Raw genomic sequence first — 16,341 nt, forward strand, 5'->3', positions numbered from 1 at the left:
GCCAGCTGTCTTATTTTCCTGCTTTTTTGAGCAACGTTTCACCCTTCCTCTTGCGTATTCGTGCACTTCCCATAGACTTCTATGGCAGTTTCACTGTACAAAATGCAGTAAAATCGAGCACGTCCTATTTTTTTGTGCATGCACAAAATGCGCACTCAATACACGCTTATGAGAACGAAACCATTGGAATCAATAGGTTCTATTCTCTGTGTTTGTGGAAGCAAAATCTGCACGCGCTAAACACAGAGGATTGATTTCAATCCCATAAGTGTGTATTGTGCACGCATTTCGTGTGTTTGCAAATAAATAGGGCCTGCTCAATTTTCCTGTATTTCGCGAAGCAATGGTCCCATAGACGTCTATGGGAGGTGTGCAAAAATGCAAGAGGGAGGGTGAAACACTGCGCAAAAAGCAGGAAGACGGCTGGATCTGGAGAAGTCCAATCTATCAAAATATTGTGTTAATTCTCCTGCACGGTGAGCGTTGGCAGAGAAAGAAAATACACATTATTTGCGCTTTTTTGTTCACTCTGTCTCCAAGAAAAAAGTTAACAAAAATCTGTATATACACCTAAATAGAACCCACAGGCCGGCCCGCAATCAACGAACCCTCCCAAAACCCTATCGATGGAAAGATAAAGTTATGGTTAAGTAGTATAGCAGAAGAAAAAAAAAACTACAAAAATTTGGTATCACCGTATCACTTGTAGAATAAAGTTACGTCATTTTTGCCACAGTGTATGCTGCAAAAACAAATACCCCCAGATAGCAAAATCACTTTTTTCCATTTCACACCACTTAGGAATTTTTAAATGTTTTTCAGTAAAAAAAAAAAAAAGGGGACACATTCTTAGGGCTTATGCAGATGGGCGTATATCGGTCGGGTTTTCACGCTCGGCCGATATTCGCTGCCCCTCTCTGCAGGGGGAGGAGGCGGGACGGGAGCAGTGCATTGAGCTCCCGTCCCCTCTCCCCCCTCGCCACTGTCTGCAATGGGAGGGGGCGGAGAGAGGGCAGAGAGGGGGCGGTAGCTCAATGCACTAGCTCCCGTCCCGCCTCCTCCCCTTAGAGGGGCAACGTATATCGGACGGGCGTGAAAACCCAACCGATATACGCCCATCTGAATAAGCCCTTAAGGGGTAAAAACCTATTTTAAATCCCCCCCTCAATCAGAAAATATCCCATACAAGTATCAGATTCTATACGTTCTACTGTATGAATAAATTGCAGCAAATCCTGTGACGTTGCTGACAGACTATCCTGCCTGACACTACAGGTGAGTTCTACCTGCAGCTCACAGAGGCACTGCAAAGTCGAAACATGAAGGGTGAAAATACACAGAAAGCTATTTAAGGTAGGTTCAATAAAATGTGCCTTAGTGGTCTTACATTCTGGAACAACTCTGCAATATTCAGCAGAACTGCTACTAAATGTACACTGTGCGGGTGTATGGGGTAAGCCATGAAGAGGTCGCAGCGCTCGCCCTAATGCTGTGGCCCTGTGAAACAGCTCATCGCAATGGTGCCGAAAATCGAATCTCCAGCAACATTGTAATCCCGGAAAGCCCAGTACAGAAAACACAACACTAGACCTAGGTCCCATATCAGATGTTATCACAGGAAGAAAAAGAAGAACTCTATTAATATATAACTTAATAAATAACTGGCTAACAATCCCATAAGTTAATTATATGTGAAAAAGGGGTTTTTTAACGTATAAATAGATCACCAGATGCCAAAAAGCCATTCGAAGTACAGGCTGGGGAAGACCAGCAAATCTATTGCGTGTTGTATTCTGCTGATTGTAGCAGGGTAAAGGCCCTTTTACGCGGGACGACTGCCGGGTGCTTTAACTGTCCCAGCGATCACTTGCATAAATATAGGGGATGTGGTTGCACCCGGGCCCAGGAGTCTTTGGGGGCCCATCAGGCCTCTCTTCTTCATATATGGAGCCCAGTACTATGAATAAAGCATTATAGTTGGGGGCCCCGTTACAGGTTTTGCATTGTGACCCATGAGCTTCAAGTTACGCCTCTGCCAACGTTTCTCAATGAATGGAGGCGGGGCAGGCCAGAGATTATTTTGGCCTGCCTCCATTCACAGTAAACAGGCAGTCGTTCATGAATAAACGACTGCCTGGTTACACAATCTGATGCAGATGCAGACCAGCGATAACTTTTGGGTCTGTATGAAAAATGTGATCATCAATTTATCGCTTAGCGTTTTTTCAGCACACGTTGACACCTAAGAATCATCATGCACACTACTTAATCTAACACATGGTTTGCATGATAATTGAGCTGTGTAAAAGGGCCTTAAGAGTATGTTTAGATGGTGAAGCACGCCTCTAAAAACCGCGGAAGAAATCTTCAGCTGATCTGTGGATTTCTGCTGCGCCTATGCAAATATTTGGCTATTTTGAATGGGCAAATCCGTGTGCAGTATTTCTGATCTGCATTCTGCATCCAGAAGTGACGTCACTTGGACTATGGTGCGGATTCCCACTGAAAGTAATGGGATGCAGATATGACGTAGAATCGGCGTGGATGCCACATCAACTTCAACTGCAAAAATCTGCCATGTAAACACACCCTTAACGATGCATTAGATCAGTGATGGCGAACCTTTTATAGACCGAGTGCCCAAACTGCAACCCTAAACCCACTTATTTATCGTAAAGTGCCAACACGTCAGGGGGGGTTATCACGACGTATGATTTTTACCTCCGTCATTCTTAAGAGGACAGGGCTGTTTCAAAATAGACCAGGTGCAGATTTTGACTGCTTTTTGGATGCTGAAATACTGCAGAATGTCTTCAGCAGGAAATTTTTTTGTGGAAAATTCTGCAGCATTTCCGCATCCAAAAAGCAGTTAAAATCTGCACCCTCTCTATTTTGAAACAGTCCTGCCCATTTCTGCCACATGTAAACATACCCCAGCGGTAACAGTGACTCCCCCCACACTAACCCTAGTATTAATAGTGACCCCCACCCCAGCGATAATAGTGACATTCCCCCAGCGATAATAGTGCCCCCCCCCCCAAGTAATAATAGTGACATCCCACAGCCGCGCCCAGTATAATAGTGACACCCCCCCCGGCTGCCCCCCCAGCAGTAATAATAGTGACAGCCCCCCTGCGGCCCCCCAGCAGTAATAATAGTGACATACCCCAGCATTAATAATGCCCCCCCCAACAGTGGTCCCCAAGCAGTAATAATCCCCCCCAGCAGTAATAATGCCCCCCCCCCGCGGTCCCCCAGCAGTAATAATCCCCCCCAGCAGTAATAATGCCCCCCCCCCGCGGTCCCCCAGCAGTAATAATGCCCCCCAGCAGTAATAATGCCCCCGCCCCAGCTTTCCTCTGGCAGTAATAATGCCACACCCCCTCAACGGTCCCCCAGCAGTAATAATGCACCCCCAGCAGTAATAATGCCCCCCCTCAGCGGTCCCCCAGCAGTCATAATGCCCCCCTGAGATCCACATACTTACCCCTCCTTCTCGTGGAAGTGCCGCTTCTCTTCTGCCTGATCACTGGTGCACACTGACGTCACAGTGTGCTGCCGGATGCCTCCTCCCCCTGCTCTTGCGGAACCAAGTAGGAGACGTCGGGGACGAGGATCCCGGCTGCACACTGACGTCACAGTGTGCGCCGGGATCAGCGCAGATAGCAGCGCTGATGAGTGAATGCCTGCAGGGGAGCCGTGGCCCCTGCAGGCATTCACTAGTGGTGAGCGGCCGATGGTGACATGTGCCAACAGGGAGGGCTCTGCGTGCCATAGGTTCACCACCACTGCACTAGAAGATCACCTTCAAGATCCACTGAATGAACTAGGCATCTTGTGACTATGTTTTGGAACCCATAGGGTTAATTAGGGAGTGCCTTTTTCAGGGCTCTGCTTGTAGTCGGTAAGTGGGAAGTTTATTAGGGACAGTTAGATTTATCCCCGGCAATCTTCAGTGGAACTATTTTCCGTGTGCCTTTTTGGGATCTGGTGATATACATTCTGTCAGAAAAATCAAGCACCACTAGTAGAGATTGTCTGATCATCCAGCAAACACGAGGAGCTCCAACTGTTTCCTTGTCCACCATCCAGAGGCAGGTTGTTAGGTTGTGCTTCTGGGACCTGTAGTTCTATGGGTTTCAAGGAGTACTCTTCCACAGCTGTAGGATGATTGAGCTGACTAGGTGTGGAGTTTTTCCAGCCAGCCAATCCCCACTGGTCCGCTGCATATATATACCAGCCACTCTGACTAGACGTTCCTAGCCCTTTTATGTTCTTCTCTCTCAGAGCTTGGTGTTATGCATGTTTAGTCTAAAGTGTTTCTCCCACATTCCCTGAGGACGATCTGGACACCTGCATTCCCTGTCTGCATCTTATGCAGGCTCTTTCTCCCTTTTGCAGGTGCGGCCTCCAGTCATTTGATGTTATGTGTGTGGTCAGGTGGGTGATTCCTGACACTTTTCCCTTTAAGTGAGTTTGGTGTCAGGCTCTCTTTCCCCTTGGTGTGAGGACACTTGCACTAGCTCTTGTTTAATATCTGTATGCATGAGGCTTCCGTTCGTTATTGGTGTGAAGAGATGTGTTCTGTGTATATTGGTGTGAACAGTGGCTTGTCCTATCTGTGCAGGTGACTGGAAATGTGGTGTATGAACAGTCCCGTTTCTGTGTGGTATGCATTACCTGCTGTGTTGGTGTGAACTGTGTCCTGTTTGGATCATTTACCATCTAGGGATACCTAGGTCCTTAGGTTCCAACGTGGGGCCATCCCTATCCGGACGATGGCCGTGCATGCAGACAGGTTTCAGGTGGAGGTTGACTTGTGAGAGTAGAGACTCATGAGACAATAAGGACCCTTGTCGTGGGCTTAAGTATCTTGGCCAAAATACAAGTCGTTGTCTCATGTCTGTCCGTGAGTCCAGTTTGAAGTTCACAGAGGAACGAAACGTAACATCGGTGGCACCATCGTTACACCCCTGTGTCTGTCGGACCCATTTCCAGGCGCTTGGCTGAAGGATACTTGATCTTACAGCTCTCACCCACCATTTCCTCCTTTTGCAATGATGTCATGAAAGATGAAGCTGGACTACTACGGAGTGAAACAGGATTGTCTTCAGCGAGGAATCCAGGTTAAGTTTGGGCACTAACGACTCTGTGTTCATATCTGGACTCCTAGGGGTGAGCGCCTCAATTCTGCCTTTGCTGAGAAGCAGCACGCTGCCCCCACTGCTATGTGATGGTCTGGGGGGCCATCGATATGCTGCAGGATACTATACGGAACCTCTATGCCTCCATGTCCGCATGCACCACATCTTAGGCCGCCTCCAGCTTGGGTGTAACAGGGTACTGGAGCTTCCATGCCCACCCGTATCACAGCTTGTATCCTAGCTAGAGGTGGTAGAACAGGGTACTAAAGCCTCCATGAGCGCCTGTATCACATCTTGTATCCAAGCTAGAGGCGGTACAACAGGGTACTAGAGCCTCTTTTACTAGCAGGGCCACAATGAGGGGTCCCTATTACTACTCGGGCTACAATAGGCCTCACTATGATTAGTGGGACCACTATACGGGGGAAAGGGGGGAGAGAACTATGACTAGTGCGACCACAAAAATTTTTTTATTACTACCGGGGCAACTATGGGTGTCCTATGTGTGTGCTCTCCCATACAAGTCTCTATTATATACTGGGGTCACCATTACTATGCAGTCTTACAATCGCCCCTTGAAAGGAAACCATAATGCTGATGTGGCACTCGGCGAAAATAAGTTTGACCCTCCTGAAATAGACCTTTACACAGGAGTATCTTCTACACATGCTATTTGTATATGACAACACACGTGTCCTCCAGGACTGTCTGAAGAGAACATCATGGTGTTTTACTCCATCGTGTTGAGGCCGGCTTCACACTGGTGAGAGTGATATCGGGCTGTGACTCACGGCAGCACATCGCCCTCGCAATCCTTCTGAAAACCCCTGGATGCGAGATGCCTCCACATGCAAACAGACTCCCATCCCTGCGGGGCTGAAGGAATCCCCCGGCGCAGTTGTCACAGCTGCGGCAGATCACAATGCTTTCCCATTGTATTAAATGTGCAATGGTGCAAGAAGATAGGACATACTGCAATAGTTATATTTTTCCCTACGCAGCATCGCCGGAGTGAAAACATTGCAAATGAAACCATTAAACCATTGTTTTCGTAACCATGGATTTTCCCTCGCGGCGTGAAAAAAAAAAAAAAAAAGCACACAATTTTCTCGCCAGTATGAAGCCAGCCTAAGAACCTGATCCAGGAGTCCGCCCTCAGCTGAGTACCGCTTCATAGGAAGACTTTGCACTACTGTGGGGGTCGGTCTGTAAGGTCGCCTGCTCCGGAGGGTCATGTCTGTGTATGCAGCACCACACATTGTATCCTGACTTTATCTTCAGCATGGCCGCTAGAGGACACTTGTTGCCACCACAGACTGCCTCCACGGCTTCTACTGATCTGTGCACCCAGCGGAGCCACAGAACAATAACAGACCCCAAACACGTAAGTACACCATGGGAAAACCTGTCTATTGTCCATAGCAACCAAGCACAGCTTTCACTTTACCTCAGCAGTGTAAGAAATGAAAGCTGTGATTAGTTGCTATGGACAACAGATTGTATTTCAGATAGCTTTCATAACAGTGCGCTGTCATTACACCCACCTCCCTGCTATATACACATTACACACACGGCTCCGCTACACCCACCTCCCTGCTATATACACATTACACACACTGCTCCGCTACACCCACCTCCCTGCTATATACACATTACACACACGGCTCCGCTACACCCACCTCCCTGCTATATACACATTACACACACGGCTCCGCTACACCCACCTCCCTGCTATATACACATTACACACACGGCTCCGCTACACCCACCTCCCTGCTATATACACATTACACACACTGCTCCGCTACACCCACCTCCCTGCTATATACACATTACACACACGGCTCCGCTACACCCACCTCCCTGCTATATACACATTACACACACGGCTCCGCTACACCCACCTCCCTGCTATATACACATTACACACACTGCTCCGCTACACCCACCTCCCTGCTATATACACATTACACACACGGCTCCGCTACACCCACCTCCCTGCTATATACACATTACACACACGGCTCCGCTACACCCACCTCCCTGCTATATACACATTACACACACGGCTCCGCTACACCCACCTCCCTGCTATATACACATTACACACACGGCTCCGCTACACCCACCTCCCTGCTATATACACATTACACACACGGCTCCGCTACACCCACCTCCCTGCTATATACACATTACACACACGGCTCCGCTACACCCACCTCCCTGCTATATACACATTACACACACGGCTCCGCTACACCCACCTCCCTGCTATATACACATTACACACACGGCTCCGCTACACCCACCTCCCTGCTATATACACATTACACACACGGCTCCGCTACACCCACCTCCCTGCTATATACACATTACACACACGGCTCCGCTACACCCACCTCCCTGCTATATACACATTACACACACGGCTCCGCTACACCCACCTCCCTGCTATATACACATTACACACACGGCTCCGCTACACCCACCTCCCTGCTATATACACATTACACACACGGCTCCGCTACACCCACCTCCCTGCTATATACACATTACACACACGGCTCCGCTACACCCACCTCCCTGCTATATACACATTACACACACGGCTCCGCTACACCCACCTCCCTGCTATATACACATTACACACACGGCTCCGCTACACCCACCTCCCTGCTATATACACATTACACACACGGCTCCGCTACACCCACCTCCCTGCTATATACACATTACACACACGGCTCCGCTACACCCACCTCCCTGCTATATACACATTACACACACGGCTCCGCTACACCCACCTCCCTGCTATATACACATTACACACATGGCTCCGCTACACCCACCTCCCTGCTATATACACATTACACACACGGCTCCGCTACACCCACCTCCCTGCCATATACACATTACACACACAGCTCTGCTACACCCTCTTCACTACTATATACACACACACATTACACAGCTCTGCTACACCCACCTCCCTGCCATATACACATTACACACACGGCTCTGCTACAGCCACCTCCCTGCTATATACACATTACACACACTGCTCCGCTACACCCACCTCCCTGCTTTATACACATTACACACACGGCTTCGCTACACCCACCTCCCTGCTATATACACATTACACATACGGCTTCGCTACACCCACCTCCCTGCTATATACACATTACACATACGGCTTCGCTACACCCACCTCCCTGCTATATACACATTACACACACAGCTCTGCTACACCCTCTTCACTACTATATACACACACACATTACACAGCTCTGCTACACCCACCTCCCTGCCATATACACATTACACACACGGCTCTGCTACAGCCACCTCCCTGCTATATACACATTACACACACTGCACTGCTACACCCACCTCCCTGCTTTATACACATTACACACATTGCTCTGCTACACCCTATTCACTACTATATACACATTACACACACGGCTCAGCTACACCCACCTCCCTGCAATATACACATTACACACACGGCTCCGCTACACCCACCTCCCTGCTTTATAGACATTACACAAACTGCTCTGCTACACCCACCTCCCTGCTTTATACACATTACACACACTGCTCCACTACACCCACCTCCCTGCTTTATACACATTACACACACTGCTCTGCTACACCCACCTCCCTGCTTTACACACATTACACACACTGCTCCGCTACACCCACCTCCCTGCTTTACACACATTACACACACTGCTCCGCTACACCCACCTCCCTGCTTTACACACATTACACACACTGCTCCGCTACACCCACCTCCCTGCTTTACACACATTACACACACTGCTCCGCTACACCCACCTCCCTGCTTTATACACATTACACACACTGCTCCGCTACACCCACCTCCCTGCTTTATACACATTACACACACTGCTCCGCTACACCCACCTCCCTGCTTTATACACATTACACACACTGCTCCGCTACACCCACCTCCCTGCTTTATACACATTACACACACTGCTCCGCTACACCCACCTCCCTGCTTTATACACATTACACACACTGCTCCGCTACACCCACCTCCCTGCTTTATACACATTACACACACTGCTCCGCTACACCCACCTCCCTGCTTTATACACATTACACACACTGCTCCGCTACACCCACCTCCCTGCTTTATACACATTACACAAACTGCTCCGCTACACCCACCTCCCTGCTTTATACACATTACACACACTGCTCCGCTACACCCACCTCCCTGCTTTATACACATTACACACACGGCTTCGCTACACCCACCTCCCTGCTATATACACATTACACATACGGCTTCGCTACACCCACCTCCCTGCTATATACACATTACACATACGGCTTCGCTACACCCACCTCCCTGCTATATACACATTACACACACAGCTCTGCTACACCCTCTTCACTACTATATACACACACACATTACACAGCTCTGCTACACCCACCTCCCTGCCATATACACATTACACACACGGCTCTGCTACAGCCACCTCCCTGCTATATACACATTACACACACTGCTCTGCTACACCCACCTCCCTGCTTTATACACATTACACACATGGCTCTGCTACACCCACCTCCTTGCTTTATACACCTTACACACAGCTCTGCTACACCCACTGCCCTGCTTTATACACATTACACCCACCTCCCTGCTTTATACACATTACAAACACGGCTCCGCTACACCCACCTCCCTGCCTTGTACGCATTACACGCGCGGCTCCGCTACACCCACCTCCCTGCCATGTACGCATTACACGCGCGGCTCCGCTACACCCACCTCCCTGCCATGTACGCATTACACGCGCGGCTCTGCTACACCCACCTCCCTGCCATGTACGCATTACACGCGCCGCTCCGCTACACCCACCTCCCTGCCATGTACGCATTACACGCGCCGCTCCGCTACACCCACCTCCCTGCCATGTACGCATTACACGCGCCGCTCCGCTACACCCACCTCCCTGCCATGTACGCATTACACGCGCCGCTCCGCTACACCCACCTCCCTGCCATGTACGCATTACACGCGCCGCTCCGCTACACCCACCTCCCTGCCATGTACGCATTACACGCGCCGCTCCGCTACACCCACCTCCCTGCCATGTACGCATTACACGCGCGGCTCCGCTACACCCACCTCCCTGCCATGTACGCATTACACGCGCGGCTCCGCTACACCCACCTCCCTGCCATGTACGCATTACACGCGCGGCTCCGCTACACCCACCTCCCTGCCATGTACGCATTACACGCGCGGCTCCGCTACACCCACCTCCCTGCCATGTACGCATTACACGCGCGGCTCCGCTACACCCACCTCCCTGCCATGTACGCATTACACGCGCGGCTCCGCTACACCCACCTCCCTGCCATGTACGCATTACACGCGCGGCTCCGCTACACCCACCTCCCTGCCATGTACGCATTACACGCGCGGCTCCGCTACACCCACCTCCCTGCCATGTACGCATTACACGCGCGGCTCCGCTACACCCACCTCCCTGCCATGTACGCATTACACGCGCGGCTCCGCTACACCCACCTCCCTGCCATGTACGCATTACACGCACTGCTCCGCTACACCCACCTCCCTGCCATATACGCATTACACACACTGCTCCGCTACACCCTATTCACTACTATATACGCATTACAGACACGGCTCCGCTACACCCACCTCCCTGCTATATACACATTACACACACGGCACCGCTACACCCACCTCCCTGCTATATACACATTACACACACGGCTCCGCTACACCCACCTCCCTGCTATATACACATTACACACACGGCTCCACTACACCCACCTCCCTGCTATATACACATTACACACACGGCTCCGCTACACCCACCTCCCTGCCATGTACGCATTACACGCGCGGCTCCGCTACACCCACCTCCCTGCCATGTACGCATTACACGCGCGGCTCCGCTACACCCACCTCCCTGCCATGTACGCATTACACGCACTGCTCCGCTACACCCACCTCCCTGCCATATACGCATTACACACACTGCTCCGCTACACCCTATTCACTACTATATACGCATTACAGACACGGCTCCGCTACACCCACCTCCCTGCTATATACACATTACACACACGGCACCGCTACACCCACCTCCCTGCTATATACACATTACACACACGGCTCCGCTACACCCACCTCCCTGCTATATACACATTACACACACGGCTCCACTACACCCACCTCCCTGCTATATACACATTACACACACGGCTCCACTACACCCACCTCCCTGCTATATACACATTACACACGCGGCTCCGCTACACCCACCTCCCTGCCATATACGCATTACACACACTGCTCCGCTACACCCTATTCACTACTATATACGCATTACAGACACGGCTCCGCTACACCCACCTCCCTGCTATATACGCATTACACACACGGCTCCGCTACACCCACCTCCCTGCCATGTACGCATTACACACCCTGCCATGTACGCATTACACACACTGCTATATACGCATTACACACACGGCTCCACTACACCCACTTCCCTGCTATATACACATTACACACACGGCTCCGCTACACCCACCTCCCTGCTATATACACATTACACACACGGCTCCACTACACCCACCTCCCTGCTATATACACATTACACACACGGCTCCACTACACCCACCTCCCTGCTTTATACACATTACACACACGGTTACCCTACACTACAATACACATTGCATACACCTCTGCGCACCATTTGCACACAAGGTGCCCGCAGCTCATGTAAACAAGCTCAGCGCAGCCCCAGCTTTTCCTCCTCCCAGGAGGTCATGTGACCGGTCACATGATCATGACGTCATCGCAGGTCCTTCAGCTGCCCAGGATCTGGCTTCTACGATGCAGCCCCAGCGATCACCTGCGCTGTAAACCGCGGACCCCGCTGATCACCGCCGTTCCTCCCCCGCTGAGCTCCGCGCGGTGGCCCTGATGACATCTGCGGACCAGAGACCTCCTCCTCTGCTGTGACCCGCTGTCCGCCCTGCTGCCTCACATCCTGATGTCCTCCCCCGGCCATTACTGAGGAGGGTGAGTACAGGGGCTGTCGGGGATGTTCATCTATGGGGCCTGTCATCCTCCGGCTCCTGTCACGTGACGCAGTACGGTTCACCCCTACAGACATGGGGCAGATTGGGAAAACTGGTTGTTGCTCCTAGCAACCAATCACAGCGCAGCTTACATGGTGCAAGAGCAGAATAGGAAGTGAAAGCTCCGCTGCGATTGGCTGCCAGTGACAGCAAAGACTATTTAATAAATCTCTCCTGATAAGTGCGTCCATTAGATGGCGACACTAACGAAAAAACGCAAGGAGGTGTCTGGAAAATAACCTTGTGTTTTACGCTTATGTGAATTGGCGCTGGGGGCGGCTTTTGGTGCTTCCTAAAAAAGATGGAATCTTTGGAAATCCACATAGAAGTAGATCCGCCCCGCGTGAGCTTACCTTAAAGGGGTTCTCCAGGCTAATACTACTGATGACCTCCGGATAGGCCGTGGTCGGATAGGTGATCGCTGAGGACGTGGGATCCCTCATGATCAGCTGATCGCACGCCTGCTGTCCGTGGAAGCGAAGCTTTCTGACACATCCGCCTCCTACCCCGCTGTCACAGCTGGCAGCGTAATGCCGCATCAGTCCCACTAATTTCACAGAACCGCAGTGGAACAGAATAATTCCATAGTCCTATATATATATATATATATATATATATATATATATATATACACTACCTGCGCTGACACATTGTAACAACGCTTCAGAGAAGCGGAGAGATTTGTGCTGTTCACATGCCGTACCCACAGCTGTAGCGATCTGTAAGCGGGACAAGCTCTTTATTGTTTTCTTTAAGTGGTTGTTAACAAGAATGTTCCCATTCACTGACAGCAAGCAGGGATCTTGAGAACGGTAAAGCACTGGAAGTGGCCGTGCTCTTGGGATGCAGCGTGCAGCTTTATGTGGATGAAACTGGGAATCCCCTTCAAAGTATCAGCTGCGTCCTACAGCAGGGGAGCCGGAGGAAGTCAGTGAAGCGGGGCTCCAGCTCTGTCATGGGGGGGCGGCCAACTGCTGACTCTAATTCCATAAATTTTTTCTTTTGAACTCTGACTGCTGAGAAATGAATAGATGAGTCGGCAGTCGTTACAATCCCCCCCTCCAGGATAGGTCATCAGTAGATGGTCGGCTGGGATCTGACACTCAGGACCCCTGCTGATCGGACGCATACCGTTAGCACCACAAGACACAAGGCAGAGCTGAAGACGCTGCTGTTGCCCCTGTGGTGGCCGACACTTGTTACTCCCACTGACTTTAAGAGAGCTGCACCTGCAGTTACAAGTGCCGGCCACTATATCAGGACAAGAGCAGCGCCGTACGCTCTGCCCCCGTGTACTGCAGTGCTGACTGCGGGTGCCTGATCAGCCCCGAGCGTTGGATCCCAACCAATCAAGTATTGATGATCTATCTGAGGACGGGTCATCAATAGTATTTTGCTTGGAAAACCTCTTTAAAAAAATGTAGCCATCAGACAGCCCCTTTAGCTCCTTCCCACCCCATTACATACATACATACATGTCATGGGAGGGAGGCTGTTAGTGGGAAATGCTGTATAGGCTCAGGCGCTTAGCCTGCGCCATCTTCAACGAAAGCCAGCAGTAACAGCGGAGATCAGAGATAACAACAATCCCCTGTTAACACCTTAAATCAGGGGTCCCCAATTCCAGTCCTCAGGGACCACCAATAGGTCATGTTTTCAGGATATCCTATGGTAAGAACACCTGTGGCAATGTCTGAGGCGCCGACAATAATTACATCACCTGTGTAAGGCTGGATTCACATGAACGTATATCGGCTCGGTTTTCACGCCGAGCTGATATAGGTCATCCTCATCTGCAGGGGGAGGGGGGGGGGGGGGAAATGGAAGAGCCAGGAGCAGGAACTGAGCTCCCGCCCCCTCTCTGCCTCCTCTCCGCCCCTCTGCACTATTTGCAATGAAAGGAGGCGGGGCTAAGTTTGGAGAATTAGCCCCGCCCCATCCCATCTCTCCCCATTGCAAATAGTGCAGAGGGGCGGAGAGGAGGCAGAGAGGGGGGCGGGAGCTCAGTGCACTGCTCCCGGCTCTTCCAGCCTCCTCCCCCTGCAGAGAGAGACGACGTATATCGGCTCGGCGTGAAAACTGAGCCGATATACGTTCTTGTGAATCCAGCCTAACACTGAGGAAATCCTGAAAACATGGTCTGTTGGCGGTCCCTGTGGACTGGAGTTGGGGAACACTGGGTTAAATGGTGCGATCAATGTTGATCGTTTTACATAAGTGATTAAAAGGGAACGAGTTTTCTCTGTGACATCATCAGCCCTCTGCCACCCAATTGCAAAGGGCCAATGGGTTGCCATGGCATGCTGATGCTAGACAGTGGCCACTGCCATGTCTTGTAATAGCAAATATAAGAGCTAATACACTGCAGTACAGAAATGCTGCAGTGTATTATCCGAGTAATCATAAGATTGCAGGTTCAAGTCCCTTGCAAGGGCATTAGGAAAAAAATATGCAAAAATCGAGATTAAAGTACATGTTTGATATTGCCACATTTGTAACACACTGTGCAATAAGTTGTACATACTCTTTATCCCACACGGCAATGGGCCAAAAAAAAAAAAGCTACAAATTTTTTTTGTTCATTTTGTCTCCCAAAATCTGCAATAAAACATGAAAATATATATTATACCCCCAAATAATACCTATAAAAGCCACAGCTCATCAGGCAAAAACAAGCCTTCACACGGCTCTGCGTGGGAAAATCAAAAAGTTCTGGGCCTTTGAAAGCAACGATGCCAAAAACAAACATTTTTTTAAATTTTAATGTACAAAAGTGGAAAAACCTTCAAAAATATCATTTTGGTATCGACATAATCGTACCGACCCACAGAAAAATATAACTGTGTCACTTATACCGCGTGCTGAACTCAGGTTAAACATAAACAAATGTCAGAATTGCTGTGTTCTCTGCCCAAAGACTAGTAAGTTACACCACCCTTTATCTGTACTCGTATGTCGCCAGAAGCATAAAGTTATGGCTTTTGAAAATCAGAAAAAAAAATTCCTCGCATCCATAAGTACCAAATTAGTGTCCTTAAAGGGCTAAGAGGGGAGTGTGCCCGCCTGATGGGGGCAGAGCTGAGCCCAGTACCTCTAGGATCTGTTCCACTGTCTCCTTAAGAGTTATATAGGCCATCTGCAGCGGTTCGCATTCCCTACGGTTTCTTGGCGATGGGGGCGCTTTGTTCTGATTGGACGTGACGTAAATCTGCTGCTTTTCTTTTCTACAAAATTTGATACCGGTATATAGTCTTCTGCAGGAGTCCATCAATGCTGTGAGAAGACACAATGTGATGGAATTCCCCCTTAAACTGAAGACAGTCTTTTTCTTCTTCCTTGCAAAAATGCTGTTACTTGCTGCTTTTGTTGCACTCGTTAGGAGCCATTAACTCTTCCCAATCCACTGTCTGATGTCTGAAAACATTATGATTTAAGGCTGTACACTTTTGATGTTGGAAGACGTCCGTCGGAGTTCTCTTACTGTATATTGCCAGCCTCTCAGCTGTTTGAGCCTATCCAACGTGTCACCTCATGCAGTACTGGCTTTAGCCAGCAGATAGCGCCGTTGTATAACAGCAGAAAAAGAGTAAGCCCCCTAGGAAAACCAGGATACAAACTGGATTGGAAAGGGTTAATGCTTGAGTAAAGGACTTGTACTGCACTTCTATATATGCTGCCCAAGCTGTTCTCTTCTGTAATCCGTTTAACTTTTGCTGTTTGCATTAAAGACAACGTAGAGTCTACAAATGTTATTTTTTTTCTTGATTTTGTTAATTTTTGCATAAATTTCCAGTTTTCTGTTAATTCATTAGTAATGTACAGTTTGATGTTTATTAATAATCATTTTCTTTTCCTTGTAGTTGGGGAAATGCTCGCTCCTTGAGCCGGCGGAGGGCCTGCAGCTGCAGCCTGACATTCAGCAGATACAATGGTATGAGCGGTAATGAAGAATTGGTCATTGTGGGCTTGTAACAGATCCCTCTGTTCGTCTATTCACAGCACGTTTATGGGCGGCATCAGTGCTATA

At 49.7% G+C, this 16,341-nt stretch overlaps 1 protein-coding gene across 1 annotated transcript in view; it reads left to right on the top strand.

The window, feature by feature from the left end:
- The first annotated feature begins 12,029 nt into the window (after positions 1–12,029).
- The window catches only part of CYLD (CYLD lysine 63 deubiquitinase), a 53,317-nt gene continuing 49,005 nt past the window's right edge, over positions 12,030–16,341 (top strand). The window contains exons 1-2 of the mRNA XM_066583971.1: positions 12,030–12,255; positions 16,175–16,245. The gene's annotated coding sequence lies outside the window, so the exon portion shown is untranslated. The remainder of the gene's footprint in view (positions 12,256–16,174; positions 16,246–16,341) is intronic.

The sequence above is a fragment of the Eleutherodactylus coqui genome, chromosome 11 (assembly GCF_035609145.1).
Source record: "Eleutherodactylus coqui strain aEleCoq1 chromosome 11, aEleCoq1.hap1, whole genome shotgun sequence".
Lineage (NCBI taxonomy): Eukaryota > Metazoa > Chordata > Amphibia > Anura > Eleutherodactylidae > Eleutherodactylus > Eleutherodactylus coqui.